Source organism: Oncorhynchus gorbuscha, linkage group LG13 (genome assembly GCF_021184085.1).
Source record: "Oncorhynchus gorbuscha isolate QuinsamMale2020 ecotype Even-year linkage group LG13, OgorEven_v1.0, whole genome shotgun sequence".
Taxonomy (NCBI): Eukaryota; Metazoa; Chordata; class Actinopteri; order Salmoniformes; family Salmonidae; genus Oncorhynchus; species Oncorhynchus gorbuscha.
This window is the reverse complement of record NC_060185.1, coordinates 49,308,256-49,319,215: the sequence shown is the minus strand read 5'-3', so window position 1 is coordinate 49,319,215 and position 10,960 is coordinate 49,308,256. Positions and strand designations below refer to the sequence as shown.

The window sequence follows — 10,960 nt, the reverse complement described above, 5'->3', positions numbered from 1 at the left end:
TAAATATATTGGCTCACAAGCTTAGCCTTTTGTTAACAACACTGTCATCTCAGATTTTCAAAAAATGCTTTTCAACCATAGCTACACAAGCATTTGTGTAAGAGTATTGATAGCTAGCATAGCATTCAGCAGGCAACCCTTTCACAAAAACAAGAAAAGCATTCAAATAAAATAATTTACCTTTGGAGAACTTCGGATGTTTTCAATGAGGAGACTCAGATAGCAAATGTTCAGTTTTTCCAAAAAGATTATTTGTGTAGGAGAAATCGCTCAGTTTTGTTCATCACGTTTGGCTGAGAAAACCCCCCAAAAATTCAGTCATTATAACGCAAACTTTTTTCCAAATTAACTCCATAATATCGACAGAAACATGGCAAACGTTGTTTAGAATCAATCCTCAAGGTGTTTTTCACATATCTATTCGATGATAAGTCACTCGTGGCAGTTTGGTTTCTCCTCTGTTCAAAATGGAAAAATGCACGCACCTGGAGATTACGCAATAGTTTCGACAGAGGACACCGAGCGGACACCTGGTAAATGTAGTCTCTTATGGTCAGTTTTCCAATGATATGCCTACAAATACGTCACAATGCTGCAAACACCTTGGGGAAACGACAGAAAGTGTAGGCTCTCTCCTTGCGCATTCACAGCCATATAAGGAGACATTGGAACACAGCGCCTCAAATCTGGCTCACTTCCTGTATGAAATTTCATCTTGGTTTCTGTTGGGGGAAATTATAGTTGAAATTACTAATTATGTACACATTCCAATCAGAACTGACTAGTCCAAATGCTATAATGTACTGTACATATATGAATTTTCTCTCTTGCTCCCATTTCCAATTGTATATAATGTAGTCAGGAGTTTAGTAACAATGACGGTCTGTTCCTTGTACAAATGAATGTACTATCTCTAGGTGGCAGGAACGGACTGTCTAGACTGCTGATTTATACTGACTGACCTTGACTTCAGGCGTGGAGAGAAGGCTCGAGAACTATAGGGCCTCTCTAACCGGTGAAAGAGATAGAACATTTAGAAAACGCTGATGTCATTTTCAGGTAATAACCTGTGGGAAAATGTGTATGTGGCAGTACTCTCTTGTAATAAACGCTGTTACCTGACTTTTAAGACTGGTCTCGATCTATTTCATGCATAATTAATGAATTTACAACTCATTAACCTGTTAAGTCTACCCCCTACTTTTTCGAACATTCTGTTAAAAATCGCGCAACATTTCAGCGCCCTGCTACTCATGCCAGGAATATAGTATATGCATAAGATTAGTATGTGTAGATAGAAAACACTCAGACGTTTCTAAAACTGGTTAAATCACGGCTGTGACTATAACAGAACGTGCGGTTCATCGAAAAGCGCAGGAAAATCTGATCACTGAAAACTGAAAACTGGAAAATATATCAATGCGCCACTTGAATGTATTGTTGAACAGAAACCAAATTACCTGGAGCCGAGGTTGCAATGCCTACAGCTTCCACACGATGTCAACAGTCGTGTCATTTGCCTAGGATTTTTTTCTTGGTCAAATGGACAAGAGACAGCCCATTTCTTCTGGTCTCCGACCGGATATTTTGGTTGAGATTTATCCGGACATTATTTCAAGACATACAGCTATAGAATATACATCGCCTCGTGATCAATTCGATCGATTATTAACGTTTACTAATACTACCTAAAGTTGCATTACAAAAGTATTTCAAAGTGTTTTGTGAAAGTTTATCGTCGACTTTTTTAATTTAAAAAAATGACGTTGCGTTATAAAACAGTGTTTTTTTCCTTGATCACACAGTCTTCATAGATCGATATCTAGGCTATATATGGACCGATTTAATGAAAAAAAGACCCAATAGTGATGTTTATGGGACATCTAGGAGTGCCAACAAAGAAGATGGTCAAAGGTAATGAATGTTTTATATTTTATTTCTGCATTTTGTGTAGCGCCGACTATGCTAATTATTTTGTTTACGTCCCCTGCGGGTCTTTTGGGGTGTTACATGCTATCAGATAATAGCTTCTCATGCTTTCGCCGAAAAGCATTTTAAAAATCTGACTTGTTGGCTGGATTCACAACGAGTGTAGCTTTAATTCAGTACCCCGAATGTGTGTTTTAATGAACGTTTGAGTTTTAACGAGTGCTATTAGCATTTAGCGTAGCGCATTTGCATTTCCAGATGTCTAGATGGGGCGCATTCGTCCGGGGTTGACTCGAGGTTAATGAAATAGAGAGAGTGCGAATTTGATTTTGGCTACAAAACATATAGGAATTTAGAATTCCTCTAACAATTGGTCCTTCGATCCCGGATCTAAATAGCCCTCCCTGTTATCTGGAGGTAGTACGCTGAAAATCGTGCACGGACAAGTTTTTGACTCGTTTTACTAAAAAGACCTGACCTCTGAATTGAGGTTAAAATTCAGACCTGCATACTACCTCAGAAAATCAGGAAGGGTGACTAGATACAACGAACAGTGCTTTTCCCAGCCAGCAGCAGGTAAAGTAGCCTTTATTCTCGAATTTGGGAGGGATTATTTAGGGACGGATTATTTATTGATTAAAATGTTATGAAGGAGTGGAATTTGATCAATAATAGGTGCTTGAATATTCTGAACAAATAAAATGGGTTTCTACCGGGGGTTTTAACCAAAATCGATAGGAAGGAAGCAGGTCTGAAATTGACCTGTGGTAAGGTGCGCTACCATCAAATAAACTAGAGCTTAATAAATCCTGGTCTTGCAAGCCAGAAGGTTATTAAGAAGGATATAGTACGCATTGGAGAATTAGGACGCTTGTTCCATACAAATAGGATAGCGAATAATTCAAAAGACATACCTAAAGAAAGATTAATTAGGCTTTGTGAGAAGGCAGGGTAATTCTAGGCGAACAGAATAATTGAACCTGTACAATGCTGAAATAAATTAATATCAAAAGATAAGTGATTAGTCTAGAGTAGTGAGATATGAGACATGAACATTGAAAGTCCCAAAAGGAATATCCTATGGGTGAAATGTGATGTCCGATCAAAAGTCTTCTATAGACGTGGTTCACAGGAGAGGTTAACTTAGTCTAGAGTAGTGAGATATGAGACATTAACGTTGAAAGTCCCAAAAGGAATATCCTATGGGTGACATGTGATGTCCGATCAAAAGTCTTACATACGGATTATTTTTAAAGGAACACACACATAGGCAGACAGAAAAATACTAAAAGTAACTAAGTAATGGTAAATTACAAATTTATAGAACTGCACGCACATAGAATTTAAAATTCTATAGAAAGGCATAGATAAGTGATTAGATACCATAGATACTAGTAATGGCAAGGATTTAGAATGGGTGGGAATGCTTCAAAGAAAGCCCCGGAACTAACGGGAGACGAGCGTTATATGGAACAGAAAGACAAGAGAAACATCGATTTCGGTCTAAGATGGAGAAATAAATACGATTTTGATGGCCATCTAAATGTAGAAAATCTGGAATCCCTTATAAACAGATACATAAGGAATGTGGTAATAATGTGAAAAAGCAGAATAAACCAGGGTTGTACACAGCCAGGGTCTGGCTTTCGGAAGCCAGGAAAAGAGTGGAAGTAGATAGAAAAAAGAAAGACCAAGATACTCTGCCCTCCGCTCCCACAGCGGACAAAAAGTGGTCAATCGGGTGGAGGTGGGAATCAAAACCTATATCCTTCTCTAGTGGACCAGGCATACAGAGATAATCCCGAGGATGAGGTGGTGATGGCTCAGAGGAGAGTGCAATTGCCGCTTCGTGCTGAGCCTCCTCCAGCTTATGATCTGGGAGCGGATGGTGTGAGTCCAGAGGGGCAGAAAAGCACAGAGAGAGAGCAAGAACTGATTAGAACAGTATTGAGAAGGGTAAACATGGAAAGGGCATTGGTAGACACTCAGACAGTGAAGGAAGAAAATAGGTCGGGTAAGGAAAAATATCCGACACCTTCACCGAATCAAAACCGATCAGGACTACTTAGAAAACCCTCCGATATAGGAGAGAAAAATAGACCACGGCCTGGGATAGATTTCCAGTACTATAGCAGGGAAGAAGAGCAGTTTCCCCTGATAGAGCTACCCAACCCCCAAGCTGGGATAGACGACAACGACGTAGAAATGGCAGTAGAAGGAATTCCACACCCTAAAACAGGAATGGCAGGTTTTGAAAGAGATCTAAACGGACTCGCGTCCAGTTTCAGGCTAAACACAGGGGAGGTGGAAAGAGCAGTTAGAACCGTAGTGGGAAAGGACTGGTTTGCTGCGTGCGGAGCCTGGGTGCCAAAGGGGAATAATGTGGACATTATACAGTGGAGCGCAGGACTTGGTGAGCCATTTAGAGCCAAAATTACAGAACTCTGCGCTAACCTAACTGAACATTATCACCGACACGCCGACTTCTCTAAGGTAACTGAATGTAGACAGGGAGAAAATGAGACAGTCAGTCAGTACCTAGAGCATGCCAACAGTGGTACGCCAGAACCAGCCCCCGGGGGGGATCAAAATACTCCTTATCATCAGCAACTAAAAATAGCCTGGAATGCACGTTGAAATCAGTAAGGAGGTGAAAAAGAACTTAGTGGGGTGGGGATTGGCAACTCTCACAGATGTAAAAAGATATGTGGTCCACCACGAACAGCACGGGCAGACAGAAAAAAGGAAAAAAGAGAATAGGAAAGACGAGTTTTTAATGGCAGTATTAGAAGATAAAGTGCAGAACAGAGAGTGCAGGACGGGTGCGGATAGAAAGGGAATGTCAGATAAAAAGGGGGAAAAGGGGAGCTAAAATGTTATAATTGTAAACAAAACGGAAATTTTGCCAGGGAATGCGAGGCTCCATGTGGATATTGTAAAAAAAAGGCATCAGAGCCGCCATTGTAAACAAAAGCTACAGAGACAGGGGGGCAAAAAGGGAAAGGGAGAGAGACGCCCAAAATCTGACTCGGATAGCGACGAGGACGAATTCTGACTAGAGACTGTTGCTACTAAAATAGTCAGGAAAAAAGTAGTGGACTGGTACAATGAAAAGGACAGCGACTGTAGTAATAGCACTTCCGACCTTAACAAATTAGACGGGATTGACGCAGAGACTGAGGTATTTGAATTGGCAACAGTAGACCTTGCACTTGCTCAGGAAGAGAAACCTTTCATGACACTTACAGTTATGGGAAAGAGAATTAAGTTTCTGTGTGATACGGGGGCATGCAGGACAGCAATATGCAGTGAGGATGCACCACAAGGGATTCATCCCTCAGGGGATAAGATAATTGTTCGTTCTGCGTCTGGCCATCACTGTGTAGAGAGGCTCTCGACTCCCATAATTCTCAGACATAAAATGACTGAGGGTGAAGCGATGGTCCCAGTACTCATATCAAAGTTGTGTCCTGTGAATCTATTGGGGAGAGACGTCATGAAACTCTTGAATATTGCCATAACGCCTACAGACAAAAGTATGAAAGCTCAGGTGGTTAAAGATAACATGGTGATCTGTGGGGAAGGAGAACCAAATTATTGGTATAGTCAAGATCTATTGAGGGGAGGTTTAACAGACATACCCAAAGCATTGGTAGAACTAACAAATGATGTAAAATCAGGACCCACTAAAATGTCGCCAGATGACTTGCACTGTACACTGTGGTATAACAGACACCCTGGCCCCGACCTGATATATGAGAGGACACTTCTGAGAACCACTGAGCGAATTATGGGTCTAAAATGGCTTTACTATGATTCAACTCATGCAGCTGTGGAGGTAGAACTGCCTACTCATATCCAGGTCTTGTACAGAGAAAAATGGTGCCCCCATGTGGCCCTAGCTAAAGAACCCACTGAGCAGTGGAAAGATATGGGATACTGGGTGTCAAAGGGAAAAAAACTGACAGACTGGGTAACGGGGGAGGGAGGTTTGCAACATAGCCCATCCACTGATAGATACAGACGTAAACTGAACTGGAGAGCAAACTGTGCCCCCGCAGTGCACATGAGTAAGAGCGGGGGGGGGGGGGGGGGTTCTGAGAAGCAGAATACCTGTTGACAGAAGAACAGGAAGAAGATTTAAAAGGGATACCTGAATATCTGTGGTCTGAGGGTCCCGGGATATGGGATTAATTAAAGGAGTAACACCGGTACAAGTAGTCCCAAAATCAAATTATAGGCCTTACCAAAAACAATACCCATTAAAACCAGAAGCTATTGATGGAATAACACCCTCTCTTGAACAGTTAAGAAAGGGAGGGGTTATCATACCGGGGGATGAAGCGTTCTGTAACTCTCCTCTTTTTCCAGTAAAGAAGGCATTCCCTAGCACTGACTGGAGGATGGTAATGGACCTGCAAGGGGTCAATAACAGTGTTATACCAAGAACACCTTGTGTACCAGATCCGCATACTCTATTAAACCAGCTGAGGCCTGAGAATGCTTACTTTACTGTGATAGACCTTGCTAATGCTTTCTTTAGTATTCGATTACACCCAGACAGCCAGGGGTGGTTCGGGTTCACATTTTTAGGAAGGAAATGGACTTACAGCAGAATGGTTCAAGGCTATTTTGAAAGCCCAACCATCTATAATCAGGCTATTACTAGGAATCTTGGAAAATTCGACCCTCCCCAGGGAAGTCAAATTTTGACATATGTGGATGATATCCTGTTGTCTAACTCCTTGCAGGAGGCCTGTAAAGAGGACACTCTTGCTCTGTTCCTCTTCTTAGCTGACCAAGGTCACAAAGTTAATAAGAGGAAGTTACAGCTCTGGCAGACACAAGTTATCTATTTAGGACACACCATAACTAAGGAAGGGAGGACTCTCAATTCAACAAGGAAGACAGCCATTCTAGAAGCACCCAAACCATTGAACAAAAAACAGATGATGAGTTTCTTGGGAATGATTAACTAATTGTAGAGGATGGGTCCCACACTTTGCATTGCATACAGGGTTACTTAGTAAATTGATCTATGGTAAGGCTATGACAGCTAAAGACAAAATAGTATGGACAAAAGAGGCGGAAGAACAGTTTGTGGCGATTAAACAGCTATTGTTATCTGACACTGTTCTGGCTTTCCCTAGGTATGACCGTGAGTTCACACAGACTGTGGATTGCAGGGAGGGGTTCATGACATCAGTATTGACTCAGAGACACGGAGGGAAGAATAAGCCGGTGGCTTATTATTCCTCCCGTCTCGATGAGGTGGCACAAGCAATGCCCCTGTGTTTGCAGTCTGTGGTGGCTGCAGCACGGGCTGTGGAGGACTCTGCCTCTCTGTAGTACTATACCATGATTTGACACCGAGGTTCCCACATGCCGTCTCAATTTTGTTATTGGAACATAAAATGGCGTACATGTCACCAGCACTTTGAACCCCTCCACTCTAATTCCTATAGCCACAGATGGGAGCCCCCATGATTGTGTAACGGAGACAGAGAAAATGGTTCTCCCCAGGCCAGATCTAACTGATCTGCCTTTGCCAGATGCTGAAATAACTATATTTGTTGATGGTTCTTCCAGAAAGAACCCAGATGGCTCAAATGCTATGGGTTATGCAGTAGTGACTCTCACTAAGGTGCTGGAAGCTGAAGCTTTACCAAAGAATTACTCTGCTCAACAAGCTGAAATTGTGGCCCTTACCAGGGCTTGTATATTAGGAAAGGGTAAATGCATAACGATACATACTGATAGCGCTTATGCCTTTAACACTGTTCATGTATTCGCAGCACAGTGGAGAAAGAGGGGCGTGATAACCACAGCAGGTAAACCCATTACTCACGCGCAACTAATCTTGAATTTACTAGAGGCAATTCTACTACCAAAAAAATGAGCCATTTGTAAATGCGAGGCACATACTAAGGGCATGGACACCGTCAGTATTGAAAATAGACGGGCAGATGAGGAAGCGAAGAGAGTGGGGGGGAAACCACACTCACACATAGACTCACACTTAAAGGAGGAAGTTTATATCGACACCAAAATACTGAGGGAAAGTCAGCTTGGAGCCCCCATTAAGGAAATTACTAAATGGGTCAAAATGGGAGCCGAAGATAGAGGAGGAATTTGGCACAAAGGGGATCTACCGATATTACCAAAGTCACTGTTTAAATATGCTGCTATATTGTTACATGAGGAAAGCCATGTATCAACAGGGGGTATGGTAGGGTTAGTTAAACAACACTTTGTAGCATATGGAATAACTAACTAACGGTGCATTATATGCGCACAAAGTAGCCAACTGTCAGGACCCGGTTACGAACCCGGGTCTCCGGAGTGAGAAACAGTCACTTAACCAACTGAGCCACGAATAGTCGGCAGAACCCAGAAGATGAGGCAGACACAGCAGTACTTGAGACAGTGTATTTAATGAAGTAAAAAAGTGAAGTCCTTCAGGAAAACATGTAACTCCACAACCTCAAAAGGAATTCCACAAGAACAAAAGGTAATCCTCCAAGACAAAAAGATAAATCCACAAGGTGGTAGGTATAGCATAAAAAGCCTCAAAAGATACTCAAAAATAAATAAACAAGAACAAAAAACAGAATTCCACAAGAGAGTCCACCGGGATCAACAAGAGTACACAGAATACTAGGGCTGGGTGCTAACATACAAACATAGAGCAAATAACTGAGGAAAACTAAGGGTTTAAATACAATCAGGGGAAACGAGGCACAGGTGCAAATAATAATGGGGATCAAGGGAAAACAAAAGGTCAAAAAGCACAATGGGGGCATCTAGTGACCAAAAACCGGAACAACCCTGGCCAAATCCTGACACCAACAAGGTAAAGTGAGGGCACCACAGGGGGAATACCCGGCGGCTAAGTATCCATTCCAACAATTGGAAATTGACTTTATTGAATTAACTAAAACTGAAAATAAGAAATGGTGTTTAACAATTATTGACAAATATACTAAATGGATAGAGGCATTTCCTACATCTTCAGCAGACGCAGAAACAGTGGATAGAGCATCATGTCAAGAGATTATCCCGCGATTTGGACTGCCAGAAACTATTTATAGCGACAATGGTTCCCATTTTTCTAATCAAGTAATTGATCATATAGGTCAAAAATTGAATATAAATATGAAGAAACATTGTTCTTATTACCCCCAAAGCGCTGGCCTTATCGAACGCATGAACCAATCGGTAAAAGATCTATTAAGGAAAACACACCTAAGTACTGGAATGAACTGGGTAAAATGCCTACCCATAGTGTTAATGACTATTAGAATACCCCCCGATAGGGAGGGGCCATCTCCATTTGAGAAGGTTTTTGGTAGACCCTATAGAATGCCCCAATTAGGGCGATTGGAGGAAGCGAATATAGAAATAGAAAGCAGTATGGTGGAACACATGAGAAGGTTGTTCATTAACCAAACCCGTATGTCAAAAGTTTTATGCCCAGCAGGAGAACTACAGAAGGAGGTGGCACACGAGATTCAACCAGGAGACTGGGTCTGGGTCCAATCACTAAAGAAAAAAACTGGAAGCAGCCTCGGTGGGAGGGACCATTCCAAGTACTCCTGGTGACTATATTGATAACATTGGGGTCCCACGAGGGGTGCCGGATGAGTTCAAGGCAAGAAATCAGATACTAGCAGGATTAGAGTCAAGCATTTTCTGGTGGTCTACTCTCAATAAGGATGTAGACTGGATTAATTATATTTATTACAATCAACAGCGCTTTATCAATTATTCCAGAGATGCGATTAAAGGTTTGGCAGAACAGACTGAAGCAACCAGCCTGATGGCTTGGCAGAATAGAATTGCATTGGATATGTTATTGGCTGAAAAGGGAGGAGTATGTGTGATCTTCGGGAACACGTGTTGTACTTTCATCCCAAATAACACAGCTCCGGATGGATCTGTGACCAAAGCCTTAGCTGGTTTGACCACCCTGGCTCACGAGTTGGCAGAAAACTCTGGGGTGGATACTTCTCTGACTAATTGGTTTGATAGTACGTTCGGAAAATGGAAAAATGTTATGATCACTGTGTTATGGGCTACATTCACCGGTGTGACTGTTTTAGTTTTATGTGGTTGTTGTCTAATTCCCTGTGTGCGAGGCCTTGTTTCCAGGACTCTGGAGAAATCAATGACACAACAGATGGTGCGGTATGGGCCGATTCCAGGTTCTGACCCGTGGAGGACTGAAGGCATGTCTACAGAGGAAGTGGACGAATCTGGATCTTTCATTTGTGGGGAATTTATGTTTGATGAGACTAGTGTTGAGATGAAGGGGAATTAGATTGTAATTTGTTTCAATGATTAGACTGTTTTTTTAATGAAGGTTGTAACGAAAATCCTGAAAGAAGAGTTATGATTCTGATGTAGGTTTAAAAACAGTTGGAGTTAAGGTTAGATTTGATGAATGATGGGTGAAGAGTCGGATAAACATTTATAATAATGTTGGTTATGTGTCTATTCATATGATAATCTGATAAACCTTTATAATAAGGTTAGTTATAAGTAGGTTAATATTTTAAATTTTTTATGTTTGATAAAACTAGATGTAGATTTGAATGTATAATATTTAATCAAAGGGAGGATTGTTGGGGGAAATTATAGTTGAAATGACTAATTATGTACACATTCCAATCAGAACTGACTAGTCCAAATGCTATAATGTACTGTACATATATTAATTTTCTCTCTTGCTCCCATTCCCAATTGTATATAATGTAGTTAGGAATTTAGTAACAATGACGGTCTGTTCCTTGTACAAATGAATGTACTATCTCCAGGTGGCAGGAACGGACTATCTCCAGACTGTCTAGAATGCTGATTTATACTGACTGACCTTGACTTCAGGCGTGGAGAGAAGGCTCGAGAACTATAGGGCCTCTCTACCGGTGAAAGAGATAGAACATTTAGAAAACGCTGACGTCATTTTCAGTTTATAACCTGTGGGAAAATGTGTATGTGGCAGTACTCTCTTGTAATAAACGGTGTTACCTGA

General features: G+C 41.5%; 1 long non-coding RNA gene across 1 annotated transcript; it reads left to right on the top strand.

Moving 5' to 3' along the window:
* Positions 1–4,236: 4,236 nt before the first annotated feature.
* Positions 4,237–10,960, top strand: LOC123993995. The gene is made up of 2 exons (XR_006831554.1): positions 4,237–4,342; positions 9,395–10,960. It is a non-coding gene; the product is annotated as an uncharacterized LOC123993995 (long non-coding RNA).